We start from the raw sequence: 24,933 nt of genomic DNA on the forward strand, positions 1-24,933 counted from the left end.
ACTATGTCATAGAGCATAAACTGTGACACCAGTACTATGTTGCCGTAGCAATGAGCTACCTTGCTGTAGCTCATCACTACAGTGATATAGTACCTAAAAATAGGCATGTTCAGCCAGGACTGTGCAGACATTTAGTACTTGCTTTAGCTAAACTGAATCCTTTAGCTAAAGCAAGTACTAAATGACTGTGAAGTACCAAATGTGCAGTCAGGGGCACATGATGATGTGCCAGTAACACCATTTTAAAGACGCAAATCAACACTTGCAAAAGGGCTGGTGGGAGAAATAGTATCAAGTTTGGCTGGTAATCATCTCTTTAAAAGGAGTTTAACTTCCCACATACAGAGGAGGCATTAAGCAGAAGTAGTTGAACTTTAAGAGGAAGATAAACATGCATCTGGCTGAGTTATCTGACCCCAGCGCTCTTTCCTGCCCAGGGCAGGGGGTTGAACTCAGTGATCTAAGGTCCCTTCTGACCCAAACATCTATGTATTTATGAAACTGTATCATGCAGCTTGAGACCAGAGTGATTACTGTAAATAGCATGGAACTAGAAACAAAACAAGGTAAAGAAAATAATCTGAGTGATAAAATGGAGCAGAAAAAAGCTCCGACAGAACTGAAACTGGAAACATGCGAGACAACTTGGATGAGATTTATAACAGATTTATACTTGCAAAGAAACAGTCTGCCAGTAGAAAGGGAAAAGCCAGAACTAGACCTAATTTGAGGAGTGCAGGCTTAAATACACGTGAGGTGCTTAAATGATCTTGCTAATTCAGGCAAAGGAGGCAAAGTACATAATTGCATTTCAAGAAATGTATTAATTAAACTACAGACATATATTATGAGATGAGAGGTGTTTTGAATCTGAGGGAACAAGAGGAAAGGTAAAACACTAGTCTTTAGAGGAGCTGAACTCTTCTGAAGCCAATCTTGCAGTGTTGGGAGCACTGTGCTCTCTGTGAGGTTTGGAATCTGGAATAAAAATCTAAGACTGGCTGTTGGACCCTCAGGAAGGAAGCACTGTCACCTCCTATAAGCTCTAGTCTACACTGGTCAGCTTCTGTTAGTTAGCAAATGCTGATGCCGCATACATAACCAAGAATCCAGAAGATTATACAGAGACCCACAACTCAGAAACACATGTATAGGTCAAGCAAAATGATCACACAGACCTGCTCATGCTATAGCAACCAGTAGAAGGCAAGACAATGGAAAAAATGCAGTAAGTTCAATGGATCACATCAGTTTTCAAAAATTGGCATTGTGTCCTCATTCCTGGTGAAGAATGAAAACAGAACTCCTTCTTAGAATCAGAAGGAGAATAAGCAGTCACTCTGAAAGCAAATGGACTATCAAAGTTAAGTTGGACATTGATGCATAAACAGAGCGTTGTTAGAACATGTTGATACAAGAAGAGAAGCCACAGGTGTCAGAGGGTAAATAATAAGCCTCAAGTTCTCCATAGCAAATTGTACCAGCATTAAAGCCATATATAAGTTAAATATATGCATAAATATTCTAGAAGAGGTCACATGGTTACCAGGGTACTGTAATTGGTTTGAAGTGTCTTACTAATAGAGTACAAGTGTTGGGGGGCGGGCGACCAAAGTGACTGAATGTTCAGAACACTGAGTGGATAGAAAAGCTCTCTACAGAAGACAGAATAGAGCAGAGAGCACTCAGGTGCCACAAAAAAATTCCCCTTTGTCAAACATAAAGGTTAAGAGAGAAACAAATAGGCTTGCTACTGCAGGAATCTGGTCAAGTAGAAGAACCAGAACAGGTCTAATTACCTGCCACTTTAGAAAAATGAATCTCTTTACTCACATAAAGAGGGAAGGTTTTCTAATACCAAGAAGAGAAATTCTAGGAAACATGGCTGGTGCCATATATCTGTCTCCACTGCAAGTCAGGCGATTACTAGCAAAAGACTTCGAGAAGCTACAAACATATATGTGCAAACAGCCCTTGGAGGAATGTTTCTGCAGACCGTGGTTTTGGTTGTGATCAGCAGAAACTCCCACATAGTTAAGCTGCAGTAGTTGAAAAGGCACTGGAGAATAAAGAACATTTCATTTCTTGATCATCTTGGGCCCAGAACAACTACTAACTACTACAAAGGTAGTCAGAAGAGACCAGTTCTAAAACCAGAGGTTCAGTTTTTTTTACCATATCCCAGTCTCATCATCCATGTACAAGAGATAGAAGTAGAGCTTGTTCCTGCCCTCGTACACTGGCTGGCCAGGCAAGTGATAGAAATAAGCTGCACCCATTAAAAAAAAATGTAGGCACTGGAGAGGCCATTACTCCTGGAGCTCCAAGCCACATTCTAGCCCTTGCCCTGCGGAGCACTGCTTCATACGGTGCCTTTCTGTGGCTTTGGGCAAACTGCATGATCCAGCCCATACAGTGATAATCCTGTGGAGAGGTGGTAAGGCCACAGCCTCATTGTCTTAGCATAGCAATGCTTTGACAGACAGTCTCTAGGACTAAGTTCTAGTACTGCATTCTTCAAGCCACTTGTATTTCACTTTTAAATGTGATGTACAGTAGGGATGTGCAAAGTGGGCAGCATTCAATTTGGATTCAGCCCTATTCGGGGAATGGTGATTTGATTAACCGATTTGGATCACTGTCCTGATTCAGTTCAGCCAAATCTGAATCTGAAGATTCAATTCTGATTCGGAGAATGAGCAATTCAGCCATTGAGAGCCTTATATGTTTTTTCTACATACTTCAAGGTACCAGGTGCGGCTTGTGAATGCTGAGACAGTGGGGCAGATGAAGCATCCCATGGCAGCATGGTCAGACCCCCACCATGACCCCCTGGCTCAGCAATTGGTCATGGGGGGACCCTGGGTGCTCCTCCAGACCTAGGAGGTACCAGTCGCTGAGCTGGGGGGGTGGGGGTGGATCCCCAACATGCTCTGTGGCAGACCTGGAAGTGGACCAGAAGTACTTCTGGTCCACTTACGGGTCCGCTGCCAAGTGCGTGGGGGACCTCCCCCATACTCCTGTGGGACGCTCCATCTGCTCCACCATCTCAGCATTCATGAGCCACACCTAGTGCCTTGAGGTACATAGAAAAAAAGTATAAAGCTATGTCTATGGCCAAATCATTGAATCTCTCTGATTCGATTAAGAGAAATTAATGGGTCTGCTGATTCAATTCAGATTCAGAGATTCAGTCACTGAATAGGGCCAAATCTCCTCCAAATTGAATCAGTGACTGAAGCTTTGCATAGCCCTAATGTATAGTATATTCAATCACCAAAGGTGAGGCCAAAATATTTCAAAAGGTAATGAAAACTCTATTACTTATGAGCACTACTAAGTCACAGTAGAAATACATTTAAAAATGAGGATATCAGTAGAAAAACCTAAATTGAGAAATAAGTTCTTAAAAAAATATACTATGAAAAGTGCATGATATTTTAACAGCAATAGTTTGAGTGGAAAGAAGTTTTGCAGCATGGAAAAAGTTTAGCTACCCAAGTTGTAGAAGTATCTATAGTTTATTTTAGACAACTGTCTTTGATTCACTGAATCCTACTGCACTGCTGCAATCTGGTTTTAAAAGGACAATGAGACTGGTGACTTTGGGTAAACAGATTATAGTTTGGGAAAAGTTTTCATGAGCTCCATATAGTCAGAAATGCAAGTGTGACACCTTCTGGCTACCTCCTCACTGCAGTTTAAGTTTTGTAACCCAAGAAGAGACTGTAGTTTATACTGTCGCTATAAATCCAGTTTTACAGAACTGCTGGAATAGATTATTGGAGATGGGTAAAAGACTATTGGAGATGGGTAACATTTCCCCAAGTGTTCTAGTAGTCACTGAAATCGACTTGAACCTTTATATGTGTTGTTTTAACTGTAGATTTTAACTCTGATCCTAAGCCTTTAATAGGTGCCAATGCTTTTCTTCAGAATGGCTAAGATCTTTTTAAATAGCTACAGTTATAGCTCCCAATGCAGAAGAGGCAGGCAAGGTATTATTAAAGAAACATTTAGTGAATTGCCAGTCAAGAACCAAATCTCTTCCAACCCAGAACCAAAACCCGATTCAAATCTGGACAAGTCTCTAGCATGAATGGTTCCAGTTCAAGTCCATTTCTCAAACCATGCAATGATTTTTGTTGTTTGATACCCCTGATGATTTCAGTGGTTAGGGATCTTCTAATTTCAGGGCTAGGTGTATCCCTGGCCAGTTTGTACCACTCTGTGGCTGTATCTACATGTGCCATTAATACACCTGAATAAAAGCCACTGTTTTTTGCTCCTAGGTGCAGCGTTTACACAAGCCCAGGACCACAGAATGTTGAGCTGGAGCAGCATAGCCCCAACTGGCAGAGGATCATGGGGGTCAGCCTGCCAGCCCGGAGCTGCTCTGCCCTGGCTCAACGTGCTGTGGAGGGGTTGGCTGGGGCATGAGTGTGTTACAGTACGGCGCTAGCTGGAAGGCAGACCCCTGCACTGTAGCATCCTTGTGCCCCAGCCAGCCCCAGTCATCAACTACATGGGCATTGTGCCACACTAAACTCCACCATAGGGCAGTATCTGTGTCAAGCAGTACTATCATACAGCAGAGTTAATTAGTTTACTCTGGCCTAATAGCACTTCATGTGTAGATGGTGATGCTTTACTGAAGAGCTAGTTAGTCAGCTCCACAGTAAAGCACATGTATAGATGTTCGTGTTTGGGTCAAAATCATTCTTGAGTATTTTTCCTTCCCTGGTGCTTAACCCAATGCATCCACCCCTTTAACTTTTGTTGTGTTAGGATAAAAAAAGCACTTCTGATCTCTTCTCATAAAATGAGCTCTGTTCCACTGATCATCCTGTTAGATCTTCACTGCTCCTTTCTCAGTTAGGTAGGCTTTCCAGAACATGGGTGACTTGGATTGTATGCAAGCTCAGAGGAGGTTCCACTAGCATTCTAATATTATAAACGCCTAAGCCTATCTGTCGGTCCATAATGCTGGCCTCGCACCCTCCCCATCCCCGCTCCCTGCAGGTGGCAATGATGGACTGGAGCTGGCCTCCCCCCGCCCCCCTTACTCCTTGCAGGTGATGGCAGTGGTGGTGCAGGAGGAGGGAGCAGGGTCAGGATGCTGCAGGTTGGCGGGGCAAGGCCACCGGCTCCGGCCTCAGCCTGCCCCTCCCCCCTTCTATCGTTGCTGCTTGCAGGGCCCAACACAAGATAACATGGCAGCAGTGGGGGAGGAGTGGGCCCAGTGTGGGTTAGGGGAAACAGCAGGCACACCGCAGCTACAGCGGTGAGAGTGTGGGGAGGGGAGGAGTGGGCCTAGGCCCAACACATGGGGAAGAAGGACCAAACACAAGCTGGGGGAGAAGCCCAATGCAGCAGTGGCTGGGGGAGGGGAGGAGCAAATCTCCTCCCGCCTTGGGCCTGAGCTCACTCCTCCCCTGCCTCCTCCATTGGCTTTGAGCCCACTCCTCCCATTCCCCTGCTGCCTCCAGCTTTGCCGGGGCTCACTGCTCCCCCTGCCACAGCGGGCCGGCTTCTCCCCACCCTTAGGCCCGGTCCTCCTCTGCATTGGGCCTGGGCCCACTCCTCCCCTCCCCACACCACTGCAGTGGGGAGAGGGGGAACGGGCCTGGACCCCAAGCAGCAGGAGGTAAAGAGGGAGCAGTTCCGGATGGGGGGGAGGGCACAGGGCTCCATCCCTGCACACACACCCCTCCCCCCCCCGTCATTCCTGATGGGCAATCGGCTAGTCTTACATAAAAGCACTAATCTTCTCTCTTTCCTGGAAATATCTCTAGGTGCATATAGGATCACATATGTCCATTTCAATCTAGTCACCCATCTTATAGTTGGACCATTAATCAATGATCAGATCTAGGTCCTTCTCCCAAATTGTTCCCATGGTGAGCTCTCAATGTATAGCAGATGTTGCTGTTGTTGCACTTCATACTTTTTAATAATTTCATTTCAATTACACTCAAGGTAATCCAGTGTTTTTCTTTTTGCATGATAACCCAGCCCTCCTCTTTAATTATGAGATCGCCCACTTTCTTCTCATCACGCTCTCCTGCACTGTGTGACACTATCATTAATGGCATTATTAAACAAAATAATAATGCAATATATGTAAACAGAGAATGCAGTAGAGATAAAATGAATGAAATGCATTCATTTTTTAGGCCTCACCTAGATTATCCTTAATTTCTTTCTGGCAGCAGCAGCCCCTCGATACAAGGATGAAAGTCTCCCACTAAATAAGGAAGTCGTTGGCGAGTCTGTGGATGACTGAGGCCAATCCAAGATCTGCATGTTTGACAGCAGACATGGCAAATAGTTCTGGGAGAAAGGAGTAGATCCTGGTACTATCAAATCACAGCTCTTATTCTTCATCTCTCTCATCTATCCATCTCCCTAGTGAAGTCAGTTTGCTTGAAATGATTGATGCCTTATTGCATGTCACTGTACAACGGGGGGTGATTCAGTGCTCGAGTCTCCCAGGTACTGTTGTCAATATTGTATTTCTTTAAATTGGTCTTCAAGTGTCCTTCAGTCTCATCTTTTGCCCACCTCTACAGCAGTGGTCATGAATGAGTTGGGAGTATAGGATCTGTTTTGGGGGCCTTCCTTATGACATGTCCTGTCCAGTGGTGGTGTTTGCCTGAGCCAGAATGCTAGTGTTCCTTCTTCTTCTCATGGTAATATTCCAAAGCTTTCAGGTGTTCTTAACATGATGCCCAAGCTTCACATCCATACAACAGGGATGACAACTGCCTGATAAACAAGTTTGGATCAGGTCCTGATATCATGATCATTGTAGACATGATTTTGAACTCATCCACAACCCCTTCCCACAAGCCAGATCTGGCATGTGGAGGAACAGGCATGCCCATGTAGCCTACTGGACAAAAAGATTAAGCACCATGTACTTAGAACTCTTCAGCAGAGTGGGTACACACAACATAATCATTAATCACTACCCCTATTGTATAGTAGCCTCATTTCTTCTTTTTGTATGTATACTTCTGAAGAACCTTTTGCAATTTGTTTTAGCATTTTACAAGGTCTAAGTTAACTTCACTTTTGGCAAGTCTTACTTGATCCTTATGTTACTTGACATCTAAAATGTAGCTTTTCTTTGCCAATCAGTCTTCCCTCCTCATTGTTTTGTAGGCTCTCTGCTTGTGCCCAATAGCTCAGTTAGAACTAGTATTTATCCATTTATGGCTCAAGATTCTTGCTACAAGTTTCCCCCTTGCTTGGGAAATAGATTCCTGGAAGTTTTAGGGTCATTGTATGGGGATACTCAGGAATTTCTTCCAGTCAAGTCAACTGGACTGAGGAGCACAGGAATATTATAGACAGCTCCTTTGGTTTATTAAGATCTGTCCCTTTTTGAAAACTAGAAACATATTTACAGACCTTATTGTTCTTCCATTTAATTTGAATCAAGTCAACTTGAGATCTCTCATTCCAAGATTTTACTTTCTATAACCAGTCCTTCCATAATGGCTTCTTTCCTTACCAAAACAGGTGAACCTGAATAGGCTCAAGAGTTGGCAGACCAGAACCAGATGAAGTTTTACACTTCCAAGTGTAAGGTGCTCCATCTGGGGACAAACGGCCCTCAACATACATAAAGGCTCAGTGGTGACAGCTTGACTTGCACCACAGCTGAAAGGGACCTGGGGTAATGACTGACCATTGCATGAATATGAGCCATCAGTGTGAGGCAGTGGTCAGCAGGGCAAACAACACACTGGCATGCATCAACTGATGCATCTCATGTAAAACTAAGGAAGTGATACTACTGCTCTACTCAGCACTGGTGAGGCCACAGTTGGAGTACTGGACTGTCCGGTTCTGGGCACCACACTTCAATAAGGACGTGGAAAAGCTTGGGGGAGTCCAGAAAAGAGCCACCCGTATGATCAGGGACTTGCAAGGCAAGCATACGAGGAAAGGCTAAGGGACCTGGGCCTGTTCAGCCTGCAGAAGAGAAGGTTGAGAGGGAACTTGATAAGGGCTTACTAGGGCTGTGCGAAACAGCAGCGTTTCGTTTCGACCAGCATTTCGATGTTTCGATGGAACAGTGTTCTGTGTCAAATTTTGTTTAGATTTGAAACAGCTGTTCTGTTCTGTTTCGTTGAAACAGTTTTGCCGTTTCAATGCTGTTTCAATGTTTCGCCCATAGAATATAATGGGGAAGGTGGAAACATCCTATAGCTTTGTCATTTCTGGCCTGATTCAGATGAAACTTGCAGACACGCTAATGCCTTCTGAGAGCATGACACCCACTAAGTTTCAAGGAGATAGATGGGGGGGGCAAAGAAACTGGACCCCAAATTTTTGAAGGCAAAACTCATGTCCTTGTGTATGTGTTAAGCCACAGTGGGGTCAAAACTGCAGGCCTGCTAGTTCCTGCTTAGGCCACAAAGCCTACCAAGTTTCAAGGAGATAGCTGCAGGGGTTTGGGGAACAAATGTTCGCTAGAGCACCCCTGGGGAAGGCCAGAACCAGTGGATACAAACTCCTGGAAGGCCGCTTCAGGCTTAATACCAGAAAAAACTCCTTTACAGCCAGGGTGTTCAGACTGTGGAATAAACTCCCTCCAGAGGTGGTGCAGTCACCTACCCTGGAGGTTTTCAAGAGGAGACTGGACAGTCACCTCACTGGGGTCACTTGACCCCAGTTGTCTTCCTGCCTAGAGTGGGGTGGAGGGGTGGCTGGACTCGATCTACAAGACCCCTTCTAGCCCCTAACAATCTATGAAAACAATCTTAAGCAAGAATCACGCGGTAGTGGTTTTTGTGAGCAATTGGTAAATAGTTACAAGATTACCTAGACACTACCATTATTAGCTACACCTGGGAAGTCAGCAAGCTCTACTACTTGTCTAGTCTGACAGTCTGCCTCAGTGACAACCTCCCCCCGCCCACCCCACTAGTGTCGCTAGACTCTAACATCAGAGTTGCACAACAGTAACTTTTAGACAGTGCTTTCTGTTCAAGTTTGAGTTAGTTAATGATGATCACAGGAGCCAGGTGGGTTGGAGAGAAACCACAGTTCAAGTATGCATCTCAAGGCAAATCTGCTCCTGGAAAAACCTATTTTCCACTGGGCATACATAGACACTCCACACAGGCATGGGCATAGTTACTCCAGGCCACATTTTCAGAGGTATTTAGGCATCAAAGGATTGCAGATAAGTAGCTCTCAGTGGGAGTTAGAAGACTAACTTAGGCACTTATCAGGGTTGCCAATGGTCAGTAAATTTACTGGCTGTCTCAAAAAAGAGCCAAGTTAAAAATGTCTGTCAATAAAGTCAGCAAAAAAACCTTTAGCCATCGGTAAAAAACACTGAGCAGCTGCAGCCTGATTGAAGTTCAGAAAGAAAGATCAGAGCTGCACTACCTAGTGTCTAATCAGGAGTACTGGGAGTGTTCTCTCAGCCAGGTGCTTCTTCTGCTGCATCCTGGGATGCCTATAGTACTGCTGGGTTTCAGGCAGACTTCTTTGGGAGGCCTTACCAGGAAGGGGGGGCAGCACAGTGTAAACCCATCACTGCAGTCCAGTAGGATTGCCAACCCAAGAAAATTTGTATTAACTTTTTACTGATAGTCAAACTTTTCTTTTCTTTAACTATGGTTGACATTAAACCCCTAAATTTGAATCCAACCCTTCTAGCTGGGCCAGGTAAAGGGGTTACATTTATATGACATTAAAAAATGGTGCTCCAACTTTTTGTCCAGTGGGCCAGATGGGCAGTGCCCAATCTCTCCATGGGCCAGATCCAACTGGTGGACCCAATCCAGTATCAAGGCAGACCCAGCATCCCCTCAGCCATGCAGAGGGGAGCAGGGGGCATCCCAGCCCTGATCCAGCTCCAGCAAAGCCCTGCAGGGGGGAGGGGACATGACCCAGCTCTGATCCAGCTCTTTGGGGGAGGTGTGTGGCCCAGCCCCAACCTGTTCAGAAAAAGGGAACAAGGCACGGCCTGGACCCATGGGAGAGGAGTGTACTGTAAGAAGGGGGCGTGGGCCAGCCCCAAACCAGCTGCACAGGGATAGGGGCATGGCTCAGCCTGGGGGGAGGGGCTGGCTCCAAGCCAGCCATGCAGGCAGAGGCAGCATGGCCCAGCCCCACAGAGGGAAGGAGGCATGGTCCATACCTAACAGTGCAGGGCCCAGCCCCAACCCAGATGGGCAGAGGGAAGAGGGCATGGTTTGGCTCCAACTCAGCCATGCAGGGCTTTGGATTTTGGTAGTGGGGAGGGGTGACTGCCACTGTTCCCCTGCTGCCAAATTTTCTGACCCTTTGGGAGCCCCGCAGGCTGGATTAGAAGAACCCAAGGGCCACATTTAGCCCACGGACTGGAGGCTGGGTATCCCAATGTAAAATATCAGTAAAAACATGGGTCACTAAAATTTTTGGCTGTCAGTATAAAGCTCCTGTAGCAACATGAAAGCCCAGATCATGACGGGAGCATCAGCAATGACTGCATCAGACGTTTGTTGTTTCTGATCGGCCCTATACATAAAAGACACACAAACCAACCAACCAATAGTGCCAAGCATTTATAGTATAGCACTATGTTGTGTCTCTTATATTACTTTGGCATGACTTAATATTAGCATTTAACATTTAACTTAACATTGAGTTGTCAAACTTAGATAAGTTTTTCTGGACAGGTGCCTTGCTTTTTTGTATTAAGAATGAATAAATTATTATCCAAACCAGTTATGCTATGCAAGTCTGTACAATAAACAAATTACTCGTCATTTAATTTCTGATTTGAGTAGTCAGCAAGACAGTATCTATTGGAAAGATATGTATATTGGTGGGGAGGTGGGAGAAAGCATCCCTCCCACTCTTTTGGACCAGCTTCTTTTAAAATCTCCTGTATTGCCACCTGCAAAATATTTACTAAATAAACATCATCTAATAGTTGAAAACATCTACCCATTGCAAACAAGTCTGGAAAAACAAATGGAAAACTTCTAAAATAAATACTCTGTATCAGTGTAGCCTTCTAGCAGGCTGCCCAGCTGCCCAGTTCTTTCATGGTTGGTGCCCTTTAGACCTGCTCCCTGTTGCATAGCTGTTTGCTGAAATTCTTAAATCTGTTTTGTCCTGCCAACTGCACTTTCCTTGTTCACACTTCAAAGACCTGCCATGCAGAGCACAGCTTTCTGTGATTGTTATAATTCTTGTTTATTATTTTAGTATCTCCAATGTGGGAAGCATTTTACAGAAACTGGTCATACAAATAAAGGGCCCCTGCTTGGTTAAGTTTATAGCCTTTGTGACTAATGTGGCATGCTCCCTTATTGCCTGTTGGGTTCCACTGATGAAATGACCAAACTGAGGAAGCATGTAGGTTACTAGCTGTGGAAGTGTCTATGAAATCATTTATGTTATTTCGCAAAAGTGCAAGAGCAGTATTACCTTACGCTATCAAGCAATTAGCATCCACAAGCAGAGCTATACACCATGAAGTTTTGCAAGACCTCACTCAGCTGCTGGCACTGTCTTGCATATTTGGAACTTTAATAATAGAACAGACAAAAGTCTTCTATGATTTCTGGAAGTGAGTAGTGCTGATGCAGACGGCACATACCTCTATTGTAGCTGTAACCTTTATTCTAGTTAGTAGTGCTAATATGGGGAGCCTTAGTCCTTTGGATGGAATGACATTGACATCATGAACATTTGCTTGTTGGTGATCAGGTTTGAGAGCATCAGTTTGTTCTGGTTTTTTTGCACAGTGCCTCCAGCATTCATGAGAAAATGTAAACACTGGTTACCTCCCAGTTTAAGATAACATATTCAATAGGCCTGTGTGAAGCAGCTATTATTTGCTTCAGATTCCGATTCAGCCAATTCAGGGGACAGTGATTCAAATTGATTAAGCCAAATCTGATTTGGAGATTCAGCCACTGCTAAATCTGCTGAATCTCCAAATCGAACAGGCCCTATCCCCTGCCTGTTCTCCCATCCCCCTCAACCCCCCACCCGCCCTTGACTGCCCCACCTGGCCCCAGTGTCCCCCACTCTTTAAAAAAAAAAAAGCCCTACAATCACCAATCCCCACTGCCCCATGCTGCATGGGGGGGGCACTCTGGCATGAGCCCCCAGAAGCCCCATCGGGCGGTGCAGCAGCTGGTGAGTGCGGGCCTTTTTTTTTAAAGAACTGGGAGCTGGACCCAGATGGGGCTGCCATTGACAGGGCTGGGAGAGTGGATGGGGGATGGCTAAAGGTTTTTTTGCACAGCCCTAATATTCAATATACAGAATTTAGTCAGCTACCAAAGGAGTCAGTGATCCAGTTAGGAAAGATACAATCAGAACCCTAAAGGCAGCAAGCTAGGGGGTGATGTTTACTAAGAGGCAACAAGAACAAGGGAAGTGAAACAACACTGTCAGCCAAGCAACCAAGACATCCAGAGTAACAAGAAAATATGATAATAGCTTCCTCACCTCCCCAAAATGCAAATCTTCCCAGTCAGGGTTTCTGAAGTCTAAGGTTGTAAACCTTTGCAAACAGTCTAACCGGTACAAACATGCACAGCTAACAATTTGGAAGTTCCCATTTCTTTTGGGCCATAATTCTTCATGTAGTTGCAGCCCCATCTAGCTGAAAGACAGGCAGTGTGATGGGTCTCAACCCAGGCAATAGTTACAACAGTTTAGTCTTCATGCAATGCAGATATAAAAAGAAATTTATTTGGACAAGAGTAAATTTGTCACTTTAAGTTCATGCCAATCTTGATTACAGTTGCATCTTTAAACTGGGTCCACCTGTAAAGACTGATAGCATTTCATGCAATGCTACGTTCTGCATTAGAAGCAGAAATTTTTCTTAAGACCTCTGGCCTATGCTATCCATCTTCTTTACAAAGACTATATCTTTCATGTTCGGATTTCTTTACCATTATTCAGGCTTTACACAGTGTTCACACTTCATGCTTCACCAAAATTATTTCCTGCCCATTACAGGACAGGGAGGCCTGGGTGAGGCAGATTCCCTGCCCTCCATCAATGCTGACCTCATAAAGGAACCTCTGGACAGGTTGGACACCTTCAAGTCAGCTGGCCCTGACAATCTACACCCCAGGGTACTCAGGAGTGTAGAATCATAGCCCAGCCCCTGGCACGGATCTTCAAGAACTCCTGTTGCTCTGGTAAAGTGCCTGAAGATTGGAAGAAGGCCAATGTGGTGCCTATCTTCAAGAAAGGGAGGGAAGTGGATCCGGCAAACTACAGGCCCATCAGCCTGGCCTCTATCCTGGGCAAGGGCTTGGAAACATTATCAAGGAGGCCATCCTTAACAGACTGGCTGATGGCAATATCCAGAGGGATACCCAGCATGGGTTTGTTGCGAGTAGGTCTTGCTTGACCAATCTCATTTCCGTCCATGACCAGGTGACTGATCACCTGGACAAGGGAGAGGAGATTGATGTCATATATCTTGACTTCAAAAAAGCCTTTGATCTGGTATCCCATGATCACCTCTTGGCAAAACTGGCCAACTGTGGCCTCGGGTCCACCACGATCCTCTGGCTGGGGAATTGGCTACATGGTCGGATCCAGAGGGTGGGGTTGACGGAAGTCAATCATCATGGTGCACTGTGACCAAGGGGGTCCCCCAAGGCTCTGTCCTTGGACCTATATTGTTCAACATCTTCATTAATGATGTGGACATTGGAGTCAGAAGCAGACTGGCCAAGTTCGCTGAAGATACCAAACTCTGGGGTAGGCATCCACACCTGAGGACAGGAGGGCAATCCAGGTTGATCTTGACAGGCTCAGGAAATGTGTGGACGAGAACCTGATGGTGTTCAACACTGAAAAATGCAAGATTCTCCACCCTGGGAGGAAAAACCTGCAGCATCCTTATAGGCTCAGCAGTGTAGAGCTGAATGAAAAGGACTTAGGGGTCATGATTGACCACAAAATGGACATAAGCCTTCAATGTGATGCTGTGGCTAGTAAAGCGAGCAAAATGGTGGCTTGCATCCATAGATGCTTCTCAAGTAAATCCCAGGACATCATTCTCCTGTTGTACTCGGCCTTGGTGAGGCCGCAACTGGAGTACTATGTCCAGTTTTGGGCTCCACAATTCAAAAAGGATGTGGAGAAGCTTGAGAGAGTCCAGAGGAGAGCCACGCACATGATCAGAGGTCAGGAAAACAGACCTTATGACTACAGGCTGAGAGCCATGGGGCTCTTTAGCCTGGAAAAGCACAGGCTCAGGGGCGATCTGGTGGCCACCTATAAGTTTATCAGGGGTGCTCACCAGGATCTGGGGGAACAATTGTTCACCAGAGCCCCCCAAGGGATGACAAGGTTAAACAGTTATAAACTCCAGCAAGACTGTTTCAGGCATAAGGAAGAATTTCTTTATTGTCCAAGCCCCCAAGGTCTGGAATAGCCTGCCATCAGAGGTGGTTCAAGCACCCACCTTGAACACCTTCAAGAGAAATTTGGATTCTTATCTTGCTGGGATCCTATGACCCCAGCTGACTTCCTGCCCCTGGGGCAGGGGGCTGGACTCGATGATCTCCCGAGGTCCCTTCCAGCCCTAATGTCTATGAAATCTATGAAATCTGTGAAATATCTTCATCAGTCACCTGGATGAGGGCGAAGAGAGTACTCTGTCCAAATTCACAGACAACACCAAATTATGGGGCAAAGTAAACACACTAGTGGGTGGGAAACAGATTCAGGTGGATTTGGACAGGTTGGAAAAGTGGGCAGAACAGAATAGGATGCTGTTTAACAAAGATAAGTGCAAAGTGTTTCATCTGGGGAGAAAGAATCACCACCACACATACAGATTGGGAGATGACTTCTTAAGCAGCACAGCAGCAGAAAGGGATCTCAGAGTCATAGTTGACTCCAAGATGAACATTAGTCGTCAATGTGACGAAGTGATCAATAGAGCTAACCACACTTTATCATGCATGAGCAGGTGCATCATGAACAGGTCTGGGGAGGTGATACTTCTGCTCTGTGCAGCATTGGTAAGGCTGCAGGTGGAGTACTGCGTTCAGTTTTGGGTGCCGCAGTTCAAGAGTGATGTGGAAAACCTTGAGAGGGTCCAGAGGAGGGCTACTTGGATGGTTAGGGGCCTGCAGGTAAGGCCCTATGAGGAGAGATTGAGGGATCTGGATCTCTTCAGCATCTGCAAGAGAAGGCTGAGAGGGGATATAGCGGCCATCTACAAATTCATTGTTGGGGGGGCGGGCCAGGAAGGGATAGGAGATACTCTGTTTACTAGGGCATCCCTTGGAGTTACTAGAAACAACGGCCACAAACGGACAGAGAGCAGATTTAGATTAGACATGAGAAAGAACTTCTTTATGATAAGGCTTACCAGAATCTGGAATGGCTTGCCAAGGGGGGTGGTGCTCTCCCCTACCTTAGGGGTCTTTAAGAGAAGACTGGACATGCACCTGGCTGGGGTCACCTGACCCCAGCACTCTTTCCTGCCCAGTGCAGGGGGTTGGACTCAATGATCTACTAAGGTCCCTTCTGACCCTAACATCTATGAAATCTATAAGGAGCTGTACTAGCCTTCTAGTCCCTTGCCAACTTTTTCCATATTAGGAGGCCAAATGCATCATGATTTTGGATTCTTAATAATATATCCCTTCCATTAATATTCTTTTCCAGTACCCTATCACAACATGACCTCAAAATGTCCAGGAGAATGCTTTGATACTACAAAGATTTCAGAATATCCTCTCACATACCCTAGAAAAAATAGAATAAATATTTTAAATCATGATTTTGATAAAATCACAATTACCTTCGCTGAAGTATTACATACATTTCACATACAAAGATGTAAACATAAATGGTGTTTTATCAGCAGTTCTCTGGTTGCAAAGAGCTTCAGATTTCAGTTACAAAATTCCAACCATTCTTCTGCTTTAGAGGACAAACCCCCTTGGGTAACAATGACTTTCCATAAACCACAACATTCTCTTCTTGGATAAAAGGTGAAAAGAGAAACAGGACTGTAAAAACTAGAGTGAACTATATTAATGCAGAGTATTAGTTATAACCCTGTTTGCATGTGTAACAGCAATAAGCAAATCTCTGTAATATCAGAGAAGCACCAATTCTTAGCAGAAGGTGGCGCTTAAGTCCCGTTAAACAACTCAGAGATATATTCTGTTACAGAAAATGTTACCAAACAGTAAAAGATGTAATACAAACCATCTTTTTTTTTTTAAATCCTAGCTCCTCTTTTGAAAAGACAGGCCAGGGATTGAGCTCTGACAAGAATCAAACTGCATCTTTCTTCTACCACAAGTGAGTTTTCCAGGTCACATACAGAGTTCTTTGTAAAAATGGTTTCTTATTTTTCATGCAGGTTAATTGTGAAATGCCCTTCCCAATACTGCCAGACACCACTCATCATACAAAACAACAAGAAGTGTTCATAAAGAATACTTTAAAAGGCTTAGGGCATATGAAGATTAAAGACTGGAACAAACAAGCTGTGGCTGCTCAGACTTGTATCTCTACCTGCCCAGAAGCTGTAGTTCTGGTGCCTGATAGGAAACAGTTTATTTTTAAAAGGAACAGGGTAAAATATGATCCTAACTTAGGTAGGCAATAAACTACTGGATGAAACTGAATTGCTTGTATTTAACTGACTTCCTCTTCAGTTGCCATTTAAAGAAGCCAGTATAATGATAATTTAATTTATACAATACCTTTCATCTCACAAGATCTAGGAGTGCCTCACAGACTATTTATATCTACAGTTAAGGATCCTAGAGGATCTTTCTTATCTTTTCCTGTTATTGCTCCTTCACAATTTTCTGAAGGGTTCTGCCGTTAGTCTGAAACTTTGCATGCCTAATCTGTGCCCAAAAGTAACAATCCTCATTCTTTGTATCAGGCACAAGGCTCAAGGAATGAAGGGGGTAATGGCAAGGTTTATGCCACTCTTCTGCCCATCCAGATTTGCCCCACCAAAGATCAAAGCATCATCAGGGCTGCCAAACTCATTCTATCCGTTGCCTTCAAAGCATTAGCAAAAAAAGCACAGTGATACACTGGTCACGTCACCTTTCTTCCAGTCCCTTACCCTACTCTGTGGGCTGCGAGAAAGGTGGCCTACAACTTTTACTGCAGCTCTGTCCCATGCAGGGGCTTTCCATTTGACCAGTGAATTTCCAGATCTCAATTCCTCAGGTTTATGGTCACTTGGGACATTTACAGACATGCTCTGGGAGGTGTGTGTGTGGGGAGGGGGGGGGAGGAAGGCACTTTAATTAACGAGCCATGATAATTAAAGGTGTCTGAATGTCATGTGTATCACCATCCTCACCCTGAAAAAATGGCAGCATGGTGCTTTGAACTAAAACTCATTTGATGAGCCTTAAAGCACCCTGGCGCCATTTTTCAGCATGGGGATGCTGATACATGTGATGCTGGAGGCTGCTGGAGCATGTTATACTTCCCACGCTCCAGCAGATTAATCAAGTCTGCTCTGATGTGCTGGATTCCAGTGCACTGGAGCAGCCTCCCTGAATGTGTGCAAGGGCCCTTGGTGCTGAAATGAATTGGCCATAATGTACCAACGACTCAGGAATGTACCTCCACAGCCCCTATTGCCATGGGGTGTCCCAGGCCTTTCTACCACGGGATATGATCTCATGCAGGCTTCAATTATATCACTATTTTAGTACCATTTCCTCAGTTTTTGCTGCTAAATAAAACAGCATGAGTGGTTTGGATGAGTTAATTTTATTTTTTTCAGTAACTTTATTTCATGTAATAGCTCTTTCAATGCTTTTATGTAAAGGGAAACAGGAGCAATCAGTACAATCTAATGGTTCAGGGATTCAGACACCACAGTAGCAGGCACCATAGATGAGAGAAGTTCCTGCATCTTCTCTACCATTCCTACATTGTGTCACAGCCTGTATAAAGAGGAGAGGATATAAAGGCTGGAATTGTGCATGACTTTTATCATTCATGGACTCTAAAAGAGGAAACAAGACTGTCTTGTTACCTCTCAAAAACGCTTGTCCTGCAGAGCCCGAGAGGTAATCATTCTTTCCTTTAACACTGTGGTTTAGGGGATGATCCAAAGCCCACTGAGGTCAATGGGAGTCTGCCTAATTACTTCAGTGGGCTTTGGATCAACCCTTTCTACAACAAAACACTTAAATGAATGTCCATAGGCTTCAATACAAGTTCCAGTAATAGAACACAACCTGTGCTCATTTGATATGCTGCTCAGCACGCCTCTCTCACAAAACCTTATCAAGGAATGATAAACAAGCTCTCAAAGTAAATACGCACTTCAATTTTATTAAGAGTGCTCCAGCTCCAAGGGAACGGCTGCCTCTTGCTGTGCAGAGCAGCCTCAAGCTCCCCCAGAGGCTGATGGCATGCTGAGCTTTTTTTAAAAAAAATAAAATAAAGCCTGAAAGACAAACTGGAAAATCCATTAATAACTGGAAATAAATAAAAACCCAAAGCATTAATCATCCTCCCTGCCAAATAGTGTTCCTAAGATTAGGGAAATGATCCCAACCCTGATGTTTCTTTGGTGCCCTCTTTCCCAAACAATCTGTAGATCTTTTCTAATAAATGCATGAAAAAAGACGCAACTATTTCTCATAAATTTTGTATCATCCTCTCTGGATGGAATGAAGTTTACTTCTCCACATGAGATCAAAAAAGCTTTTACATCACAAACATTAGGTCAAAATTGGTTCAGAAAATCAAACCTATTATTACTTGTTTATTTTTAGTTAAAATGTGGACCTGTCTGCTGCTAGAGCTGGCATGTGTATCACCTTGCAGAATGAAAGAAAAACAAAGGGCTTGACCATGGTATACAGAGCTTCAAGAACAGAGGTAAAACTTACCTTTTTAAATAGCTCATTTGATGTTTTCATTTACAGAGAAGCAGGAGCAATCTGTACAATCTAAAGGACAATCCATAGCCTTTAAGAATCAGAACATTTTCGATGCAGTTAAATTGTTATATAAAACTTACAGAGCTAAAGAGAGAGATTGAATCCAAGAATGAAGAGTGGGTGAACACAGCATGTAAAAAGAGATCTTTGTACTGTGCAAATTGATTCATTTTGGTGTTACTCCATTTTCTTCTTGTTGTTTTGAGAGAAAACTGGAAGTCACTGTAATTTAAATTAAAAGGCCAAATTGGCTGAAGGATTTTGCTGGACATCATATTAACCTAGCTGGGAGCCTATTGCCACCTTCTCAAGTGCTGGAATCATAGGGCCTTGTTACACAGTAATTTTGGGCAGCTCCTGGAGCTCTTACACCTTGGATTGCACATTTACACCTGAAGCTGGTTTTAAGTGCTTGTTATGCAGCTCAAAGATATGTTAGTCCACTGCAGGATTATTTCTGATCTGTGTTACCCAGCCCACGTTACACTAAGGTGTAGCCACTCACCTTAGTGTAAACACCCCAGCCCTCGCTGCCCCCTCCTCCACCCTCCTCAGCTCCCTAGCTTTCTGCTCACTGCCCTGCCACTCTCCTCTCCCATTTACTTGTGGCTACTCGCACAGTTTGTCCCAGGGAGCAGGCAGGGAAGGGTTAAACTGTCTGCCCAGCTGCAGCCACCACTGCTACTCTGTGGGTCAGAAGAGCAGCAGCCCAGCAGCAGCCCCAGCTGGGCAGGCAGGATAACCCTTCCTTGCCTGCTCCCCTGGGGGACAGCATCCGCAGCCACAAGTAAGTAAATACCCTGGGAGTGGGAGAGGCAGGAGGCAGCGGGGGGACCCCCAAGTAGTCACAACATTTTCAGATGATTAAAGCAACAGTTGTGTGCTAAGCTCCTCCAGCTCTCTGCTGCCCAGATGTAACCAGCTCTGCTGGCTGAGAAGTGTGGGAGAACTGCACTGTGAAACTGGATTGTAACCAGTCTGTGGGAAATCAATTCTGGGTCAGGAAGTCCACAGTTGGAGCTGTTGTTTTTGAGATGTGCAGAGCAATTAAAGTGTTTCCTCCTGCAGAGGGCTGAGTTTTGGGCAACGTGGAGGAAATAGAAGGAGTCAGGTGATAACATTCCCAAATTAGGATGTAGGGGGAATATACAGATTGGCCTCATATTGAGATTTTGACTCTTTGGCACCTAACCTTTGAGCAAATGAGACCTAGTCAAATATATTCATGTTGGCTGGTCTGAGAAGGAGCATGATACTCGCATCTTCAAGCCTACATGCCTAATCAAGAAGCTGCAAGCAGAAGCATTGTCTTTCAGCTTTCCCATGTTGAAGGAACTGAAATGCCAATCATCAGACTACGGTACCCAACCTTTTCGTTCCCTTGGCGCATTGAGCCATGCACTGACAAGACAGACTAAGGTTACCATATTTCCAGGTCCAAAAAGGAGGACACCTGTCACATGGGGGCAGGGGTGGGTGGGAATATGATGGGGGGGGCAGTGACATGCCGATGCTCTGCCCCTGCTCATTCTGTTGCTCCTCACTGCCAAAAGGTAGCCCCCACCAGCCTTGCTGCTACCCCTCACTTTCAACCCACTGACCCCAGCCCTGCCAGTGCCCCTCACTCCCAACCTGCAGTACCCTGCCCCTCTGGGCTACGATGGTGCCCCTCACTCCTGACCATCAGCCCCTCCCCGTCCCTGTTGGTGCCCTTCACTCCCAACCCACAGCTCCCTGACTCTTCCAGTGATCCCACATACAGGTAAAAATAATTGTGATGCTGTTCATCTGAAGGATGCCATAACAGTGATCTCTGAGTTGTGCCAGGCCTTTCTTTTAAAGGCAACCTTCCCTGACTGGGGATGTGGCTTGTGATCACGTGTCTCTTTATGAAGGCAGCAATGTGTTTCTGAGCACCCAGAATAATGCAGTGTGCAACAATAAAGGTTATGTTTGAGGTAACAAAAATAAGTGATGCAGTGCTTCAATGCAGTGAGAACAGAAAGACCAAACACATGCTCTGACAACCGAACAGGCCAAATCAAACAGCCTCAGTGTGAAAAAGTCATTGAATTACCACCATTCACACTAGGAGAGGCAAAGTCCTGAGGAAAGAAGCAAAGTTATTGCAAGGCACTTAATGCGTGGCCTAAAGGCTTGTATATGGGATGCCACAGTTTCCTGAGGACAGTGGCATTATCTATCTATTGTGTGGCAAAGTGGAAGGTTTCTCAGAGAAGGTATTTTCTGCTGTGTGAAATCAGTGAGGGGAATGATGCACTGAACCTAATGGTTAACTATTTTCATCTCCATCTGTTGCTTTAGTAGTTTCATAATGTTCTTGTACATTGCTTTATCCTCATACCTCTCTCTTAACAATACTGTCTTTCTAGTCCAGATCCTGGAGTGTTGTCTTGGTCCACTGCTTTTCAATCATAGTCCTGTGTTTCAGCAGTTCTATGAATATGCCTTTCCTAAAACATCTCTTTTGCTTCTTCATCAGTGTCAAACCTACCCCTTTTTCTGAGGGCATACCTGGAAATGATGTCCTGGCTGAGGACATTGATGAGACAGACAGGAAGGTTTACAGTAGCACCTGAAAGGGAAATCGTAAAAACTCCTTAGATTTTTTTTGCTTGGCAGCTGTGATGGGCAGAATGTCTAGGATGAGCTTGCTATGGTGAATGGAGCAATAATATTCCTCTATGTCAAAGAGGGGAGTAGAAACCAGGGAACAGGCCTGACAGGGTAAAGCTGTATGAGTCAGGAAATAAAAGATTGCAAAAAATCATTGCAGGCTATGGTGGTTTTGGCTGCTGTCTCGCTAATGAGTATGACCAGTGCCCAGAGAAAGCAATGTTGCAGGTGGGCAGACAATGCCTCCACTACTTCACAGTCCTCATGTTAGCAGTGATGAGGCCTATAACTGTTAGCACAGCAGCACATAAATGTGTCCCATTGTGTTGGAAAAAACAAATCGGGAACCTGAAGAAAAGGCTCAGGCAGGTCCTGGGACAGCACATTCTGGAGACTGTCCTGGAGGATCACAGGAATCTGTGTGCAGATGAATAAGATTCTCCCCAAGGATGCAAGACCAAGCGAGCAGAAGAGCTTAACTTGTCAGAAACAAACTGAAGCCCCAGAGAAGAGTAACTTGCCCTTCCTTTCCTCGTATACCTCATCAGGGCACAAACAAAGCCCCAGGATATGGGTAGTTCACAACTCACAATGTTTATAAGTCTTTTCCAGGGGAAAAAAAAAGAAAAGCAGCTACCTGTCTGAAACAGGGTAGTAAAGCCTGCTCAGGGAACTACAGACACAGTCATAGGCAATGTGTAGGAGAGCATGTACCCCCAGAGAGCAGGACTGACCCTGCCCCTTTGTTCCCCAGCTGGAGCCCAGGCCCCTTCCTGGTTTAAGTTAAATCAGAATCCTCCAGCATCCTAGATGTTTTGCAACTCTTGCTGGGGCTCTGCTCTCTGCTCCAGCCCAACAGAGCTGGCCCCTCCCCTCTGCTCCCTGGCTGCAGCTCCAGCCGAGACTGCAGGTACCACAGCATCTTCCTGGCTTCCTTCTGCTCCCCACCTTCCTTCACCACTCCCTGCTTCAGCAGGGATTCCCCCTCCCCTCTGCCTTACACAGACACCTCTCAGCATTAGCTAGCATACCACATGCTGGCTACGTCCATGCTGTACGAGATGGGACAAAGGACAATGGCTTAGGGCCTTTTGGAGCTAAGCAACAGGTAGCTAGAAATGTCCCTCCACTCCTTCCTTGGAAAAAGTTGGTTAAGAAGAGCTTGAACTAATAAGCGAGGCTTTTGTTTTCTTAATGGGCTGATAAACACTGAGCTAGGGGTGACAAACACTACATTATCAAATCCCTGCTGGGCTGGTGTAGGGAGGAACCCTTCCCTGATAAGAGAGTCCTGCTGGGGCCTGCCCATGCTCCCCCCCAGCTCAGCACTGTAGAAGGAAAGGGATGGCTGCTCTCGTGCCCCTTGGCTTCTAGCCTGAGCCACTATAGGCAGGTGCCTGCATTTCTTCAGTCCAGAGGGGATGTCTGTACAGTTACAAACTGGTTCAACCTAGCCAGTTTAGACTAACCTGCAAAGATTGAATCAAAACAGGTTCAAGCTTTTTGAGTGTCTTTCACTAGACTAAAACTCTATTTTTAACCACCCAGAGGGCCTCTGCTAAATAAGCCACCACTGACAGCCCAGCATTCCTTTGCTTCAGCACCTGTGGAAAAGCATGCTGTTTTCATGCTGGGTTGTGAAGGGGCCTGCTGGGGAAGGATAAGCACACTGAAAGAGAAAGAAAAACTGCAGTCATACCAGAGCTGCCTTCTCAGTTCTCAATGCACCTTGGACAGGATATGGCTTTAGTTGTCACATGCTACAAACAGCAGCTAATTGTCTCAGGCAGGTTGGTGCCTTTGTATCTTATTGTTCCTTGTCCTCATCCTCTTCCTGTGGAGCTTGAAGTTTCCCTCTCAGAGAGACAATATACCCATCAAGAATGGTACAAAGCTTCTCCTAGAAAGCTTGAATCTCAGTAGCAGCTCCAGATACTCTGTTCCACAGGGTTCTTCTCTGATACAACTCAAGACTCAGATCCCTGGCCTTGGCCCAGCACTGTTTCTCACCCCTGCTGGCCTGAATGCCCTTCCCTATCTGCTCATAAAAGCCAATGGTTACTCTGAAACTTGAACTCTATCTCATCTCATGAGATCCAGTACTTCCCTCTTGCTCCGGTCAGGAGCTTGGAATTTCCATATACAATCCTCTCTGTGGTAAGCCAAGTCAGTCTGCTTGCACATATGGGCTGGCAGAAAACAGGCTTTACTAGAACAAAGCAGGATTAGAGGGGTGTGCAAGGAGACTTCTGATCATCTTGAGTTCTGCCAAAAATGTTCAGAATTGTGGCCAGTGGGATTGCTGCTAGAAAAATTCTACAGCTAACGGAAATGAAACCATATCAACATTGGTTTTATATTAGCAACCATATGGGTAAAACAGGTTTGGAATTCTGTTGCCTTTTTTATGGATGGATATATATAGATATAGATATACAGCTAGAGAGCTTTGGGAAAGACTTCATACCAAAGCCTCTGATCCAGTAATAAATGTTTTACAAATGAATTTTGTAAAACGTAATTTTACAATGAATTTACAAATTATATTAAAAGATTTCTCTAACCAAGAATGAATTGCATCCTTCTGGTTTAAAAAAAATGGTGATGAGTTAACAAAATAAGGGCTTATCTGTTCTAAATGTACCATTGTCTGCATAACAATATTTTGGTTGAAAACATTTTGTCCATGTTTTCCACAACTAAAGTTGTGCATCACAGGTAAAAAAAAGTTAGGTATTTCTATAAATCCATTTTCCCACACAAAGCATCTTAAAGCTTTACATGAGCCAGATGTTTCAGTAAGCCTTAGGGCTATATTTGCCAAACACTTACTATGTATTTACTTAGTGTTTTATATATTTGTGCATTCCAGTTAACTACTAATAGCACTACATTTGCCTAGCACTTCTGTAGATCCTTTTCATCTCAGGCACTTTACATATTTTAACTAATGTAATCCTCCTAATCCCTCTTAATTAATCACTTCATTACTTGTTAGTTCTGTAGGGGCGGAGAGGGTTAGTGATGTTAAGGATGTAACTAAAGGGAACAATGGCTGACACAGCATTAATTTTACCTCTTATTATCATAAGCTTCATCTGCCTGCATTTTAAAACAGTCTTAGGCTGCTGTAGAAACACAGGGATTTTTTTTTTGAGTGAGAGCACTTTACAGAAAAGAAATTTAAAAAAAAGTCTGACTGCCTGTAAAACAATAAGTCTCAAGGAATAGCAACGCCAATGAAAAAGCTTCAAAAGCGTGTGCGTGTACACGATGGGAGAGAGAGCCTTCACTTCTCCACCTTAAAGCCCTATTGTTAGACAACTAGGTTATTGCACAAAAAAGAGAC

Source organism: Crocodylus siamensis, chromosome 3 (assembly GCF_052110815.1).
Source record: "Crocodylus siamensis isolate JL-2025a chromosome 3, ASM5211081v1, whole genome shotgun sequence".
Taxonomy (NCBI): Eukaryota; Metazoa; Chordata; order Crocodylia; family Crocodylidae; genus Crocodylus; species Crocodylus siamensis.